Source organism: Tympanuchus pallidicinctus, unplaced genomic scaffold, assembly GCF_026119805.1.
Source record: "Tympanuchus pallidicinctus isolate F22 unplaced genomic scaffold, pur_lepc_1.0 scaffold2, whole genome shotgun sequence".
NCBI lineage: Eukaryota > Metazoa > Chordata > Aves > Galliformes > Phasianidae > Tympanuchus > Tympanuchus pallidicinctus.
The window spans coordinates 2,251,258-2,268,380 of NW_026294721.1; the positions used below are offsets into that span (position 1 = coordinate 2,251,258).

Sequence of the window (17,123 nt, forward strand, 5' to 3'; positions counted from 1 at the left end):
CCCATAAAACAGTGCTGTAACACTGCCAGGTGGTAATGGCTATTTCACAGCCACAGAGTGAAAAGCCACTCAGCCCAATGCTCCTCTCCAATAGCCCATGAGAGTCAAAAAGCCCACCAGGATCTGTGTGACACAGTAACAGCATCCACTGCTGTGCTTGGTCTAACAGCTCACAGTACCTGAAACAGCAGAACGAGCCCAGTAGGAGCCAAGCAGAACAGAAAATACACGTAGTAGAACAGTATGAAATTCATTTGAGTACATATGCACACATAGACACACACTTCTAGACCTGGAACGCATTGCTAAGCATCCCACAGATTCAAAGAGAAGCATTTAGTCACCCATGAAAGCTACAACTCACTTCAGTTTGGAACAGAGGTTATCACACCAGGTTTGCAAAAGAATTCAAAGAATTTCTGCATGAAACCATAAATTGGTCAAGTTTGTGAAGCTTGCTGTGTCAACAGGAACCTACGTGAAAGTTTTAAGGAAATACCAAACCACATACACAAACTTCATCTCTAGACAGTGTGAATCTGCATACATAAAAGCCACAGCAACAAAAAATGCTTTGGAAAAGCCCTGCTTATAAAAATCTCCCCATTTCAAACACACATCTGAATTTGCTATACAATCCTAGAAGAACTTCAATCACAAGAACTGCCCACAGCCTCCCTGCTGGATGCTGGTTTTTAACTCACTATCATGCTGAGTAACACTGCTTCTTATTTCATGACCTTCCTTCTTACTCCATGACCCTCCTTTCATCAAAGAGGCTCTGTTCTTTTTTCCTCTCTTCCTCCTTAACAAATCTATTCACACCAGAATTATGCAACATCTGTGCCCAGGTAATTTCAACCTAATGCTGGTTTGTATGACCAAGAAAAAAAATAGCCTTATGAAAAACCCTTTTCAAAATAGAGCAAATATTAACATCCAACTCTGTACAACTTGCAACGTGATCTAAAAGTTCCAAAAATGACAGATTCATTCAAGGAAAAGTAAAATACTAGATGAAGGTTTGCATCAAATCAAAGCCTTAGAAAGCTTAGTTCATCATGAACAAACTTGGGGAAAACAGAGTGGCTGCTGCAAGGCTTGGAGGTGTGAATCCACCAGACTTCTGCAAACTCTGCACCATCAAAGGCCGGTGTTGAGCTACAGCAGCCCCAGTTTCACATTCAAAGCACCAGGGTCACACTGTACCTTAGCAGGGACGCTCATCCAACTGTTCACCTCCTCAGTGCAATGGCCAAAGCTCTTCTGTTTGGTATCCAATCGGGACGACGATGGGTAGCAGACAATCAATCCTTATTAAGGCTGATGATTATCCTCGATGCGCTCTGGAAGAGAGAAACACCTGGTTACTGGCTTGTGCCAAGCTAAGTGAGCCAGCTCTCACAGATCAGCCACTTCCAGCAAATCATTTCTTTTTTTTAATTGCCCCCAAATTAAAAAATTGGGGGCTGTGAATGATGGGGGCTGTTCTCATACAACAGATCCTGAACATATAAGAAATATCAAAGTCTGCCTATGGTCTCCAGCTGCATGTTCCAAATGGAAGGTGACTTCCAGATTCTCTCTGACTGCTGGCATCCTAGTAGAGATTGCAAGGCATTCATGAGTAAGGAAAGCTTTTGTGTGCATTACTTGGAAAAAGAAGTGAAATAACTATCAGCTGCATTAAAAATGCTCATAAATTTAAGGAAAAAAGAGGAAAAGGCCTCTGGCCAATCTGAAGCTTTTGTGTTTATATACTCTCTATTTGAAGGAGTGTAATCAATCTCAAGACTGTGAAGTACCATGATTGTATTTGAATGATGTTGCATCTCAAGTGTAGATAACAAAGCCTGGATTTTAAGAAAACTTTAGTACTGATGTAGTTCGACTTTTGAGTTTTGTCAGCTATGAGATCCTACTGTCTAAAATTGTAGCACAGTGTTTATAAGGCATACTCGTTATTTAAATTTATTTGCAGCCTTCCAGTATTAATGGCAGCTTATAATCAGGAGGGAGACCAGCTTTTTATGCCAGTAGATAGTGATAGGACAAGGAGGAACGATTTTAAACTAAAAAAGGCAGATTTGGGTTAAGTGTTAGGAGGAAATGTTTTACTTTTAAGGTGGTGATGCCCAGAAAAGCTGTGGGTGTCCCATTCCTGGACGTGCTCAAGGCCATGCTGGATGGGGCTTTGGGCAATCTTGCCCACAGCAGGGGCTTAGAGCTAGATGACAATATTTAGGTCTCTTCCAATCCAAGCCATTCTATGGTTCCATGATTCTATGAATAAATCCATGGACTTCTAGCACTACAAACAAGAGGTAATAGGCTTACATTGTACCAGAGGAGGTTCAGGTTGAATATTAGGAAACATTTCTTCTCACAAAGAGCAGCCAGGTGCTGGCACAGCTACCCAGGGAGTGGTGGGGTCACCATCTCTGGGGGTATTCCAGAACTGTGGAGATGTGGCACTAAAGGATGTGGTATGGTGGGGTGGGATGGGGTGGGCTTGGCCATTTTACATGACTGAATCTTCCAATCTTAATAATTCCATGATTATATTAAGTACATCTGGAAGTACACCATATTGCAGAAGCCAGGTAGAGTAAGAAGAGCTGAAGACCATTTGGGGTGTAGCCTGATGTTACCCACTCAGTTAATAAACCAGGAGCTTACCAAATTAAAAATTAGTCCTCAAGTGCTCTGTTTTACAGACAGAACAACAAAGAACATACATTGCTTGGCCTAATGCTGAAGAAATCTCCAGCCGTATCAGATTTTGCATCCCAAACTACTCCACTTAACCCTAAACACGACCTTGTTTTCTCTTCTCTAAACAAAGTAAGGTTTGGGAGCAGCACCGGGACCTTCTACTGGGCCAGGCAGAGCCTCATCTCAGGCACTGTGTGCAGGTTGGGCACCACAATATATAGGCATCAAACTATTAGAGAGCATCCAATGGAGGGCTATGGAGATGGAGAAGGGTCTGTAGGACAAGGCGTGTGAGAGGTGATCTCCAATCTAAGGGAGGAGGTGAGTGGCCCTTCTGGAGCTGTGAGTAAGTTAGCAAGGAGGAATGAAAACAAAAACAATTCCACTGAGCTGGTGGAAGAGACAAGTGGATTATTCCCTTGGCAACGAGTTTAATGGGACCCAGTTATTTTCTCAGCCATTCAGTTCTACACACGTTCAGTTTCTGTGTGTTGCTCTTCCCAGTTTTAGATTTCATTTTCAACCAGAGCTCACCACACCTCCCACACATCTCAACACCAAACCACACAAGCTGTGTTGTGATGAGGCCGGGTTGGTCTGAGATAGCTCCAACACCTCTGCTGCTTTTATACTGATTTCATTTTTGTACAGTGATTTAAAGTGAGAGGAGAAAAAGAGTAACTTTGGGACTGCAAAGAGCAACGGTGCGATTAGAAGGATCAGTCGTGTCTGCAGAGTCTTATTACAAGTAATTTATATGCAAGCAAAAAAAAATATTCCCTATTTTCCTAGGAAAATGCCAAATTCCATAGTGATTTACACGCTTTGCAAATCTCATTGACTTCAGAGGGAGAGCCTGCAGTATAAATCAGTGGACTGCAGCCTCCCAGCAACGTGGAGTAATCCCCTCGTATTTTACCTTCCACAAATCCTAGCTCCAAACAGGTTCTATCATTAAGACCCCGTGTCCCCAGCCACAGACATGCAGCATGCAGCCAACTTACCAGACCTCAGCTCCCCTATAACACAGAATTGCAGTTGGCATTTGCTCTGGGTTGGGGCCAAGCAGTCGTTTACAACAATAGGGCAAATATTACAAATAGAGAACAGAGGGAAGAAGGTGAGAAAAGTTACCATTGATTTGAGTATGGGGGAAAAATACCCACACCCTTCCTGAGGCCAGAAACACTGAAGCTTTTTAGAGTGGCTTATTTGAAACAGCTATGGAAAAAGGATCAGTGCTTGAGCAATTTAACCATAGCAGATAAACTGTTCCCTCAGACCCAAACTGGAAGGGTTTTCCCCCAGTTCTAGCTGTGGTCCATTAACCCATATTCCCTCCCCACTCAAGCCTTAGCTGTTTCACAGACTCTCACGGCTCCAATGTTCTATTTTAAATGGGCAATTTTGACACATTAAAGCTAAGCAGTTACACTTTTATTACCCTATTATACAGCACTGTGACAGATTTCCCTAAAGAGCTGATGGTAAATCACAGCCCAATTACGGGCGGGTAAACTAATGAGAACAAGAGAGAAATACATGGGGAAAAGCCACGATGACTTCACGGCGAGACCTCACCCATGACACAGGGCTTTGTGGGGCAGCATCCAGCGTTCAATGAGCCATGAGTTTTCACTATGCTTCTGGACAAGGTTTGATTTTTCACCCTCCACGACCCAGAAGTTGCCCCAAACCCATCCTCTGATACAACTGAGGACATCTGATTATAGTTGGTTGAATGCTTTCCACCCATGTCACCTTGCTCAGATGATGGATGTGATCAGTTTCCCAGCTCAGCCCAGTCAATATGGGCTTAGGATAACCCCAACCCATGCACAAGGGTTATGAAAGCAGATACTCAAGGCCAATGGAAAGGAACCCATTGGAAGGTCCAGCACTGGGGCACTGTGCTCCTCTCCCTTCCATTTGTATTAACAAAGCCAGGAACATGTTACAGAGGAGGCTTTAAAACCCCCACAGAGCTGCCAAAAACATCAAATTAGAGCACAGTCAGAGTTCATAATAAATTCACCCAAATGAACCACACTATTGTTTAGTTACTTTCTTGGGTGAAACCAAAATGATGAAAGTAAAGGTCTACCAACACTTACACCCAAAACACTTCCTGCCCTTGCACGAATCTCTATTTCGTTTGGGTTTCAGTGGTAGGTGGGCACACAGATCACAACTTGTGAGAGATAGATTAAAGTGGAGGGCTCTGTCTCTCCTTCCACCCTTAACGAAAAGCACTAAAAATGTCATTCTGAAAGAGCTTTGCTTAAAAACCATCCCAGCATTCACAGTGGCAGGTAGAAAGTTCAAAAAAAAGTTAATTCAAAGCAGCAAGAGAGCAATGATCTGGCCATTCCTTGTTTGGACGCCACTGTACCCACCAGCAAAGCTGTGATCATGAAGTGCTCTGTGATTCAAATTTAGCTGGATTTATGCAGCTATTCATCTCCCTACAGAAGGTTCAATCCATCGCTGAATCCTACAGGGAAACCTGAATCTCCCTGTGTCACAGAGTCACGAAGGTTGGAAAAGGCCTCTGAAATCACCCAGTCCAACCCCAACCTACCCCACCATGCCCACTGACCACGTCCCTCAGTGCCACATCTCCATGGGTCTGGAACACCTCCAGGGGTGGTGGCTCCATCACTCTTTGGAGAGCTGTGTCAGTGCACATCTTCTGGAAAAGACATTTTTCCTCATATCCAACCTGACTCTCCTTGGGAAAACTTGAGACCATCCCCTGTCATCACAGTTAACTGGAAGAAGAGACCGACCACACCAGCAGGAATGGATTACTCATGGTCACAAGTTGGAAGTAAAATTAACCTTTGGAAGCCAGCATGTCCCAGGAGAGCAGGTCAGACCCAACTCGCTCCTCTGCACAGAGGCTTGGAATCTGCTGGCCTCTCTACTTCCATCATCCCGGTAATTATTTTAATTTGCAGCTTCCTGATCTTGGCAGAGAAAGTCTTAAGAGCCCAATCAAGAACAATTAAATGCAAGAATGAAACGAAATAAGGTGCCAAAAAGGGCTGATGTCTGCTCCTCTACCCTTTAAGTTGAATGAAAGATTAAAAGCTCAGCTTACCAGCTCCCAAGCAAACCTACAGAGGAAGGCACCATCAGAAGAGAGATCTCAAAAGCCAACTATATGTGTAGCTAAGCTCTGCTAGAGCCCCAGAATGCAGCTCTGCTGTCCCCATGAGCTGGGAGAAGCGATGGCTCAGCCATCCTTCCCAATGCCACGATGCTAAGCAGCAAACCATGCAAGTTTCCACATCACAAAATACACAGGGTTAACGCACCCATCCAGGAAGGAATTCTGGGGATGCTCCTCTTTCTCAGGACTCCTCACAGGTTTCATTTTAAGATATTCCCCGGCTCTTGTTATTGCCTGGCACCTTGTTTGCTCATGCTCTGCCTAAGCTGCCAACCACAAATTAAACACTTCAGTTAAAACTAGACACACGATGCTCATCTTCCACCTTTAATACTTAGTCACTAGAAACCCAACATCTGTTTTGCTTTGAGGCTTTCAACAGTGACTCAATGTTATCTACAGTTTTGGACTGCTGAAGATAAGCGTTCCAGAGGCTTTTCCCTCCCCCTAGCAACAGGGCTGCTTGCTTTCAGATGCAAGAATCAACCTCAAACACATGTTAGAGGCAAAGTTACTCAAGTCTGAAACAAGTTGAAGAGGAAGCATCCGACTCAGTTTTTTTTTCAGCTGAGGATGAAGCTCATAAAGGGGCTTACAGAGCTCCTGCTCTGTTTACAGTAATCACAATAAATGTGCTGCAATTAAAGTGACTCTGAGCATGAGCCCCCCAGCCTGCAGGCAGTCCCGGAGGGTTAGCTGTGACTTAATCTTTGCTGCCTTCAGGCTCAGCAGATAATGAAGCACCACGCATCTCCACCAGCAGCAAAGCACCTGAGGTGGATGCACAGCTCTAGAGAAAAAAAAAGACACAGCAGCAGGAAATATCCCCACACCCAGGGACCCAATTAACTCACCGATGGAAGCCAACTTGTATCCTATTAACAAGGGAGACGCTGCGCAGGCACAAAGGCATGCACACCTGGGGAAAGGACTTCAAGGGGAACATACATTAGAGGTATGTGCAAGGGAAGAGTCTGGACACAGCCATCCCTCGTCCTGCTGGAAGGGATCTGTGCAGCATCACAGCCAGCTGCCACACCGACCACGGACAGCCACTTCCCACCCATCTGTCAAGGGCTAATGAGCAGAATCCCCTCTAACCAGCAGGCTGGGAAACAAATCATAGATTCATTAAGGTTGGGAAAGATCTCTAAGATCATCAAGTGCAATCAGCAACCCATCACCACCATGCCCACTAAACCACGTCCCCAAAGCGTGGGTCTGACATGTGCTTCCCTCAGCCAGCGTTGGCTTTGTGAGGTTGCAGCAGCTCCCACATTAGATGTGGTCACGTCACGCTCAAAGGGTTTTATGATCCATGTCACCTTCTGCAGGCAGATAAGTGGCACTGCCATTTAGGATACCATCCTGTGAACACCTCTGGGTGATGGAAATTCGAAAGGCAGCATCGATACCTGGCTCCCAGCTGCTCCATATTCAGCTCCTAAAAACTAGTATGTACCCGATGCTGTCAGAATGCTCATGACAGACCAGATGTAAGACCCATCAACTCACTTTCAGTACAGGAGGGCTACACATACTGGAGAGAGCCCAATGTAGAGCCACCGAGGTGCTGAAGGGTCTGGAGCAGCTCTGCTGCAGGGGAGGCTCAGGGGGATCTCACCCATGGCCACAAATCCTGGCATGGAGGTGCAAGGGGATGGAGTTGGGCTCTGCTCAGTGCTGCCCAGGGCCATGCTTTGAGGTACTGGGCACAACCTGGAGCCATCCAAATAAGATTCTAACATGCAAAATATCCTACAGCAACTTGCACAGTTCAGCCCCACTGATGTGGGGCCATCACTGAGGTGATGGCACGTAGGGGAAGATGCTACAGAGGCAGCACCAGCAGCTCAAGTCTGACTATGCCTGCAACTCAGAGCTCTCCTGAGCTCTCACCCTGGGTTCCCGTGTTCATACACACTGATAGAAACAAGCACTGCCATACAAACCTTCCAGACTCAAACTCTGTTCCTCATTAGTGCTCGGCGGGCAAAGAAGCAGAAGAACTGGTTTGAAAAGAGAAGAGGAAAGAAAATACAGATGACTCTCGATAACACGTCTAATTAATAAAGCACAAACTCGACAGGCTGGTTTAGTCTGTGCATCCCATCTGCTTTGACTTCAGTCACGATGCTTCCCATATCCACAAGCACCCTTTTCCATACGGATATTCTCGCGTGCTGACAAGCTGACGGCGTGCCTTCAGCACCCGGGCACATATGTTCCCCTATGGCATCACCACAAACCCTTATGTTCTTATAGGAAGAAGGGATGAACAACTGAAGATACCACTGTCCTGTGTGCAAAGGATGGTCCCCCAAAGCCTACAAACACAATATTTCTATCTGAGTTTGCCATAACTCTTCACAGCCAGCTGCTCTCCACGGCCCTAGATAAGTGCTTATCTTCCTGCAGGGCCATAACCTCATAAATGCTGACATTATTTACTCTGTCGCGCTTTAAGTGACTTTGCAATCAACTCAAATGAAGTGCTGGAGTAAAGGATGATTTATAATGATTTATTTGTGGAGTAGCTGTACCTCCCTATGGTCAGCACTTAGAGTTACAACTCCCAAAGATCAGCTTTAGACAAGGGCTTCATCCTTGTGTCTTCCTGGTGCTCCTCCTGGAAATGAATGGCAGAGAAGAGACAAAGCACAGAGTCCCACCAGCACAAAGCACCCAGACACTCCCACAAACATGCCCTATGATTTTATGATTCTGTGCCCTAAAAGTCTCAACAAAAAGGAACGGATGAGTAACAAAACCGAGGAAGCAGGAAACCCCACTGAAGCACAGGTCAGTGGAGGAGGCAAGACAAGAAGCGAGATGGAGAACATCAAGCATCAGCAGCAACACAATTAAGCTGCTCTGCAACTTGAAAGGAAATGGAAAGGAGGTCAGGAGGAGGTGCAGTCAGCTTAACATCACGACTACAGCAGGTGTGCTGAGATCCAGGCGTGCCATGAGAAATACCTAAGTGAGTTCAGTAAATGGCAAGTTCTGTATCAAAGCAAGATCCATGCTCCCCTGAAAAATGGCAAGAGCAAAAAGATTCCTGCGTCCCATTACTACTGGCTGAGAGGTTTTACATCTATGAGTTCTGAGACTTACAAGCATAGAATGGCTTGGGGTATGAAGGGACCTCAAGGATCACCAAGCTCCAATCCCCAGTGTAGCACTTGGGGTCAAGAGCATAGGGAACAGAAAACTTGCCCCTCAAATCTATACAGCCTAGCAGAGCACTTTTCCCTCTTTCTCCATAGTTTTGCAAGCTGGAAACATCCACTTTATAACAAGCATTAGGAAAGAGGCAAGGGCAATTTCTATCATAGAATCATAGAATCACCAAGGTTGGAAAAGACCTAAAAGATCACCCAGTCCAACCGTCACCTATTCCCAATAGCTCCTACTAAACCATGTCCCTCAACACAACATCCAACCTTTCCTTGAACACCCCCAGGGTCGGTGACTCCACCACCTCCCTTGGCATCCATTCCAGTGCCTGACCACCCTTTCTGAAAAGTAATACTTCCTATGGTCAGTCACAGGCCTCCAGAACAAGATGAAACCATTGACCAAGTGTTGCTGATAGTCCTGATGTGCTCACAGACAGGCTGACTCATTTATCCCAACTGAAAACCCGATACAAATATCAATACAACTCAGTCTGCTCGAGATGGCAGTTCTCTGGTTTTTCTCAGGTCAGGAAGCTGCAGGGTTTCATTGCTATGGGTGAATTTCACGAAAGCAAATCTTTCAGCAACCTGAAAGGCTCAAGAGGCAGAGAGGATACAGTCAATGCCAGATAAGCTGCTACTGTATGACAGTGCACACAGGTACAAGAGAAGTTTAACCAGAACTGTGAGACTACTCTGAGCTGGTACAGGGGGAAACCAGGGCAGCAGCCAGTGCTTTGGAATAGGCACAGCAACGAGTTTCCACAGGAGCTTGTTTCTTTAAAGACAGATCTATTAGATCATCCTGTCCCCTAGAGTATGTTGTTTCCTAATGTTCTGCCCAGACCAATTTCAAATGTCAAAAGTAATGTGGGTTTTTTTTTTTTTGCTTTTTTTTTTGGTTTTGCTTTTTAACTTTCGTCCCCGCAGAGCCTGTCGAGGATGAGAATTTTAAGCTCTGCTCTGTCTTTCACATTAAAAATGCAATTATCGGGGCAGCCTGACTGCAGCATCTCCTGTCACACAGATTCTGCTGCAGGAGGCTGGAAGAACAGCTTGCTTTTCAAATGGAGTTAGAAAAATTAATACAAGTCTTTCAGAGCTCAGTGTTCACACGCCAATAAAATGCAGGAAAGGCATGTGCAGCCTCTAGGGAAAAGCATCCCTTACAGAAAGCCATCCATGTGGTCTTAAAAAGCACATGATGCAAGGCCCTTGAGAAGTACTTACCCTGAAATGCTCACTACTTTTAAAACAGACTTCTTCCTCTTGCTTTGCAATCTTCTCATCCAGTTAGTGAAGTAAAATCTTACCTACATAAAGGAGATTTTTAGACTCGCATCTCCTCTGGATGCAAGAGATGTTTGGCTGAGGAAAGTCATGGAGCAGAAGACTAAAGTTAAAGTAGCTTTGACTCCTCTTCCTGGATACAAAGGCTGCAAAGCATCTTGCAAGATGTAGCTTTTGTATAACCCTAAGTGCAAATTACCACTACAAGCTGGAAACATCTGGATCTAAATAGTTAAACAAGATAGCATTGTTGGGTCACATCTGGTTTCCACATTTTCTACCAAAAGGACAGAAAGGGCACCCATCAGGGTCACACGTTTGGCTGCAGCTCACTCAGAGCCTCCTCACACTGGATAGCCAAAAACCAAAGGATGCAACCAGCAGGAGTGCTCCCTTCCTCAGCTCCCCATGCCCAGGCTGTCCCACCCTGTGCCAGACGTGGTCCAACACCTACAGGATGGATGGAACAACAAACCAGTCTTTCCAAACCAAGAATGCCTCAATCTTACTCCATCTCACCTTTGCCACGTGACAGCTTATCAGCTCTACACACACCTTAATTTCCTCTTCACAGTGGGGAAATAGCACTGCCTGCTCCACTGAGAATTAACTACTGAAGCAGCGATGGTGTGCCTGAACTCCACCAAGCCCCTGCTCCATTTTAAAAGAGGAGAACACCTGGCTATGATGAGACAGGGCTTGACCCCCAGTTATTAAGCAGAAAGTACAAATATTAAGCACAAATATCAACGGTGAAATAGGCTCAGCTGGTGGCAAGAGGAGGTCACAGCACAGGAGTGAATCACTGAAATCAGCCACGTCTGGCCTTCAAGGATGTCAAGGTTTAGCATCTAATTATTAATAATGAATCCTCCGCAGCGTGTTGCCTGCTAGGAAAAAAAAAAGGAGAAGTGTTGCTTTTTCAGCTGCCCATTATATAAATGGAACTGAATGAGCCCCACTTCAGAACAAGTAAATCTCTTTCATATCAAGCATTAGGCGGCTCGAGTGGGAAGCAGCGGCGTCGTTAGGCATTAGACATCTTCTCCTTGGAGAAGAGATGTGAGGCTTAGTGTATTTCAAAAGCCAGCACTCCAGCAACCAGAGAAGCACAAATTCATATTTAATTTTGCATCCTTCCCTCCCCAGACAGCAAGCAGGCTGGTCTGATCCAACAGGAATACTCACCCCAGCCCCTTCCTGAGCACAAAAGCCTGCAAATAAGGCAGGCATCAATAAATGGAAGCACAATGGGAAGAGCAGGAGAGCTCATGGAAGAGAGCTCAAAGAAGGGAATATTAAGGATTTTCAGCTCCTCTGTTTGAAGCCAGGGAAGACTTGACAACTAGGCACCTTTGCACTCGAAGGTGCTAAAAAACAACGCTGCTCAGAGGAAAACTGCAAGTAGAAGAATGAAGTGAGCAAGTGCTCAGCACAAGTGTGATTTCTGTGAACACAATTTATGGAATAGATTCTTAAAAGGAAAGGAGAATGGGCGAAAAAAGGGCCAGATGGGTACTGCCAAACTTTCTGCCTGTAGATACCTCATTACAAGACCTCCTTTTGGCTCTTGGCCATGGACACATGCTCAAGAACTCAATGGAGAGGCAGGATCCAAGAACAGCTCAGAGCAGAGAGGTAAAAATGGATGAAAACGGATCCACAGCATCTTCTGTGGTCCCATTTGCAGACCTGGAGTTGAAGACAGAGTGAGGAGGAAGGGTTTGGCAGCTGAAGCAAAGACGGAAGGAAAACCAGGAACTTCTAAGCTAGGTCCAAATTAGGATTGACCAAAACTGTGCTCAGAAATGCATTTAAGTGGCTCCTTTCTTTTCCCCCATACCATTACTTTCCAATGCACCAAGCCTCTCCCTTCTGCCAAATGCTTCTACTGCTGGGATCAGCACAGAGATGGAGTTTGGTCATGTCCAACACAGAAACAACTTTTAGAACATCCAAAGGGAGAATGCACTTCAGATAGTTCAAATTCTTCATAGGCTTTGGAGCATTTAATCCAGTGTACTGCTTTCTTCAAAGCAATACTAGGTCCCAGCTATCAGCAATGAGAAAATTGATTCCAATGTAACACCCAACACTAGAGTCTGATGGGGTCATTTGTAACCACACACAAAATGACCACAGATAAACTAGGGGCTGCAGGGTAAGCATGAGAACAGGCTGAAGAGCTCCAAAAGGTCCCCAAAAGAGCTCCAAAAGGTCCCCAAAAGACTCATTCGACAGGTACTTGAAAAACCATCTTACCTTGGACAAAAGGAATTGATGGGACAGCTCTTAGAATGCAGAGACACGAGTTGGCAGTCCAAGCTCAAGAGATGAGCTTGTGTCACAATCTGAGGAAGGCAACCTGTTCCAGTGCTTCACCACCCTTATCTATAAAACTTTTTTCTTGTGTTCAATCTAAACCTCCCTTCTTTTAGTCTGAAACCATGCCCCCATTCTCCATCTCACACAAAGCAATTGCCCAGCCTGTTTCTCTGGAATCACACGTGCTGTCAGTACTACTCGCATCCCGAGGATGGCAGCCAGTCCATAGGATCAAAGGACAGGGGAAAAACCTCTTAATGTAGTCATGGCCAAAAAGCATCTTCCTGGGAGGGAGGATTTGTGATTCTGTGGCTTCGTGCCATTGGAAATGCTGGAGAAGGGGAGATAAAGAGGCAAGAATGCTCCAGTCCTGTTATTTCAGCAGTTCCCATTACTTCAGCCTTCCTTTCATAGAATCCTAGAATGGCCTGGGTTGAAAAAGACCACAATGATCATCTAGTTTCAACCCCCCTGCTGTGTGCAGGGTCTCCAGGGACAGCTTGTGAGAGTGGCAATAGAGGCTGAAGTGACGTGGGCAGTGTCACCTGTAGGACAGGACCAGGCACAGCCACCACTGGCATGGCACAGTTACCATGAGAAGATCTTTCTGTGTTGGATGCAGATGGGGAAAAGACCTCCATGTATCAATTAAAGCTGGTTCTTGGGTGATGTCCACATTTGTCATTAATTACTTGCAGTTCTGATGCTGCGTTGCCTTAATGAAGCAGCAGAGCAAGAAAAATTCAATATAAAATATAAAGAGGTCGTCTCAGTGGTCCAGCAATACGTCTCCAATGCAAGAGGATGGCATTTTGGCAGACAAGATTTCAGCAACCAGATCCATTAAATCCCTGTTCTACATCGTGTTCCTTAACCTGCTGGGCTGCAATAAGTTTCCAGTACACACAGCACAGAGTCCTCATGTCAGCAATTGCTGGGAAAGCTGCACTGCAAAGCACGTTAACGAAGCAACCTGAAAGGCTACAAAAAGTGATTTTAAGCATTCTGTCCCAAACTGAATCAAACTATCAAAAGGTGAGAACCAAACTGTTCCAATCAACGAGCCTCCACAGGTTAAACTAATGGAAGAACAAACAGGAGTACACAGATCCACTGCCCTGTAATGGGAAACTGAGAGGAGCAAAATCAGAATGTAGGAAAACCATACACAAAACCTCAAACTAAAACAATGCTGATTGTGAAAACAGTCTTCCCATTTATCCCCTACATAACCTTAGAAAATAATTTAACCTCAGAAACCAAAGCTCACCAACTGTTTTCCAGCTACCAGTGCCTAAGAACAAGCCCCCACCACTGAGCCAGGGCTTCCCAACCTGCCATCTGAATGAAAATGCAAATTCTACACGGCGACTGGGATTAAAAACATCTCTCTGTCTGTAACTAAATAGGTTTAAAGTCCCCTCAAGAGAAAATCTTGAGGATTATCCGTGCTTTCCAATTTATTATTCATTCCCAATTCATTTCTATTCATCTCACACTCATCATTCAGGCTCGGTGTTTGTGGTGTTAGCATCTTCTAGGAGGTGGGTGTGAAGTTGCAGCAGGGACATCACTTGGCCACGTCACTCCTTCCTCCACCTTCTCCACAGATAGGGCTGAGTAAACTGAAAACCTTCCTCACCTCTCCTTGGGTCACATCATCAGTTATCACGATATTGCTTATCAGAAAGCCCACAAGGACAAGATTGCTGTTTCACAGGGTGAGCTAAGAGATGCCCAGCTGCCTGCAAGCCATTGCTGTGATTAATAGCAGGACTTCAGGCTGGTGTAATGCACATCGAGGCCAGGAACAGATTTCCTGGCTGCAGAAAGCTCTCTAACATGAACTATGACGTAATTTACTAACACAAATTAGTAATAGCACCCCTCAGCCAGCTGCAATTTGTGAATGAAGTGTTTGAAATTCCCAGAGTACAAATCAAGACGCTGACTCTGAACAGCAGGATCTCAAGCGAGGGATGGACCCCACACAAACGCAGAGAGAAAGGAGGATCCCTTTGCAAGCACTGTGAGGCTCATCACACAGCCCCATCACGGAACTGCAGCTGTTATCAGTGTTCCCAAGGGCAGCAATATCCCAAAAAGCCCCAAAGCTACCCACGCTCCTTCCAGCCCATCCCATGCACATCACCACTGATCGCTGATCTTCCCACAAAGGTAAAGGCAAGAATGTGTGCATGCTGCAAGCTGCATGCTGCAAAGTAAGAGGAAAAACTGAGTGCTGGGGATGCTTGATACAAGCCTTGGGAACCCTCTCCACGTTACCTGTAGTCAGGAGATCCCAATTTCTTGCATAAGCACTCAATGAGGGCAAGCATATGGGCAAACTCCAGAGACCTCCGACCTCTTGCAGCTGAGCCACGTGCCCCAGGAACCTCAGCTGGCCCCAGGGCAAGGTCACTGCTGGTGGGGTGGAGACCAGACTGAGCAAAACCCTTGGGCTTGAGATCATCCCGACAATCCTGACTCTGAGAGGTTGTTTCGAAACAGCAGGCGTGATATGGGAAGGCAGCCACCAAAAAGAGGAGGCACTCTCAGCTGCAGGACAACCCAGTGCTGATTGATTCACTGCTCATACCTGAGCCGAGGCTTCCTGTCACCTATTACTTCATGTGGATACACAGAGCCCACAAGCTTGAACACGTCAAACTCCTCCTTTTCACACTGGTGTGCTGCCACAGCTCCTCAGCACCTTTCCAATCTGGCTTCTAAGGTAAACCAGCAAGAGGGTGTTAAGAGTGGCAAATGTTTCAGACCCCCAAGTTACAGATATGGGCTTTAACGTTCCTCAGCACCCATTCAAACTGAAAGAGGGAGGTTTAAATTAGATGTTAGGGGGAAACATTTCACTCTGTGTGCAGTGAGGCCCTGGAATAGCTGCCCAGAGAGCTGTGGGTGCCCCATCCCTGCAGATGCCCAAGGCTATGGATCTCATGGAGGGCAACCAGCCCATAGCAGGGGTTGGGTGGGCTTTAAAGTCCCTTCCAACCCAACCATACTGTGATTCTGTGATCTCAGTTGCAGCACATCCCATGGCTGCTGGAGTTCTCAGGCATGTCCCATTCCAAGTAGGGATGCAGGATGAGGCTCTGCTCTCACTACCTGCAGTGGCAACAATGAACTTACCAGCACAGGGTGGTGTTATTCATCTTGTGCTTCACAGGTCATCGCAGTGGAAGCCAGGAAGGATGCCTGCACCTCGCCTTTGTCAAACAGAGGTGAATTTCAGGGGAAGGAATTTGGCAAGCAAATGAAAAGAGATCAGGGCTGTCTAACCAGAAGACACAGGAACGTGGTTCTCCCTCCCAAATATGCCCTCAGCTCCACCTCCCTGCTCCCTCCCACCTGCAATGTGTGCCTTTGGTCTTGCACACAGGATCTAATTTAGCTTTAGAGTTGCAGGAGATGGCGTGGCACAACCTGACTCATGCAGGAGGCAGAGGTTACATTCTTGTCAACGCTTCTGAAGCTGCAGAACACTTGTGTTCCATCTTGGGCCCAAATTAACATTAATTACTGCACACAAAATGGAGCTGCTTCAACAGGAGGAAATTAGGACAACAAATTATCCTGGAATAGAGAGGACTTGATGCTTAAGGAAGCAATCTGTCTGTACGTGGAATAAAAAGGGCATTTCAGCTATACATGGTGGAAACAAACTGTCCCCACTATCATTTTTAGCAAGTGGCCAACCTCAGTGCTTGTTACAGTAGCCACCAGGGCTTCCTACACTGAAACCCAACCCACACACGGTCTGGAGTATTGCTATCAAAACTGCAGCCACGGTAAACACAGAGGTCTCCTATGTGTAACCAGAGCAGAAGCAGAGCTGATGACCACTGATCACAGCTTTGGGTCAGCGCAGGGATCACAGGCCATCCTCGCCACGTGGGTTTCTGTGATCACACTCTGGTTGCTGCCACAGCTCCAAGGCCACAAATGCAGCTCATTCATTCACAGCCAGCTCTCATTGCTCAACATAAACACAGACTGCGCTGCGGCGAAACCAGCACGCTGCTCAGCACACACCAACGAGCAGGCATGCATCCAGAAACAGGCACAGATCTGGAGTTGCCCACGCTGAGCTTAGCACCATCAGCACCACTGTGATTGCTCTGACACGTGGCCACATTCACAAGCGTGGTGCACAGTCACAACAACCCCGCGTGGTGCGACAGGAGTGGGGCAGAGCAGCTGGGAAGCTGTCTGGAGGAAAAGGATCTGTTGGTGCTGATGCTGAGCACGATGAGCCAGCAGTGTGCTCAGGTGGCCAAGAAATCCGATGGCATCCTGGCTTGAACAAGAGGTAACGGCTTCAAGTTGCACAATGGGAGGTGCAGACTGGATATTAGGAAAGATTTCTGCTCCTAAAGAGTGGTGATGCGGTGGCACAGGTGCCCAGGGAGGTGGTGGGG

The 17,123-nt window shown here is 46.2% G+C and overlaps 1 protein-coding gene across 1 annotated transcript in view; it reads right to left on the reverse strand.

Annotated features, from left to right (window-relative positions):
• PTPRA (protein tyrosine phosphatase receptor type A) overlaps positions 1 to 17,123 on the reverse strand; it is a 95,807-nt gene that overhangs the window by 75,774 nt on the left and 2,910 nt on the right. The window contains exon 2 of the mRNA XM_052682460.1: positions 1,210 to 1,346. The gene's annotated coding sequence lies outside the window, so the exon portion shown is untranslated. The remainder of the gene's footprint in view (positions 1 to 1,209; positions 1,347 to 17,123) is intronic.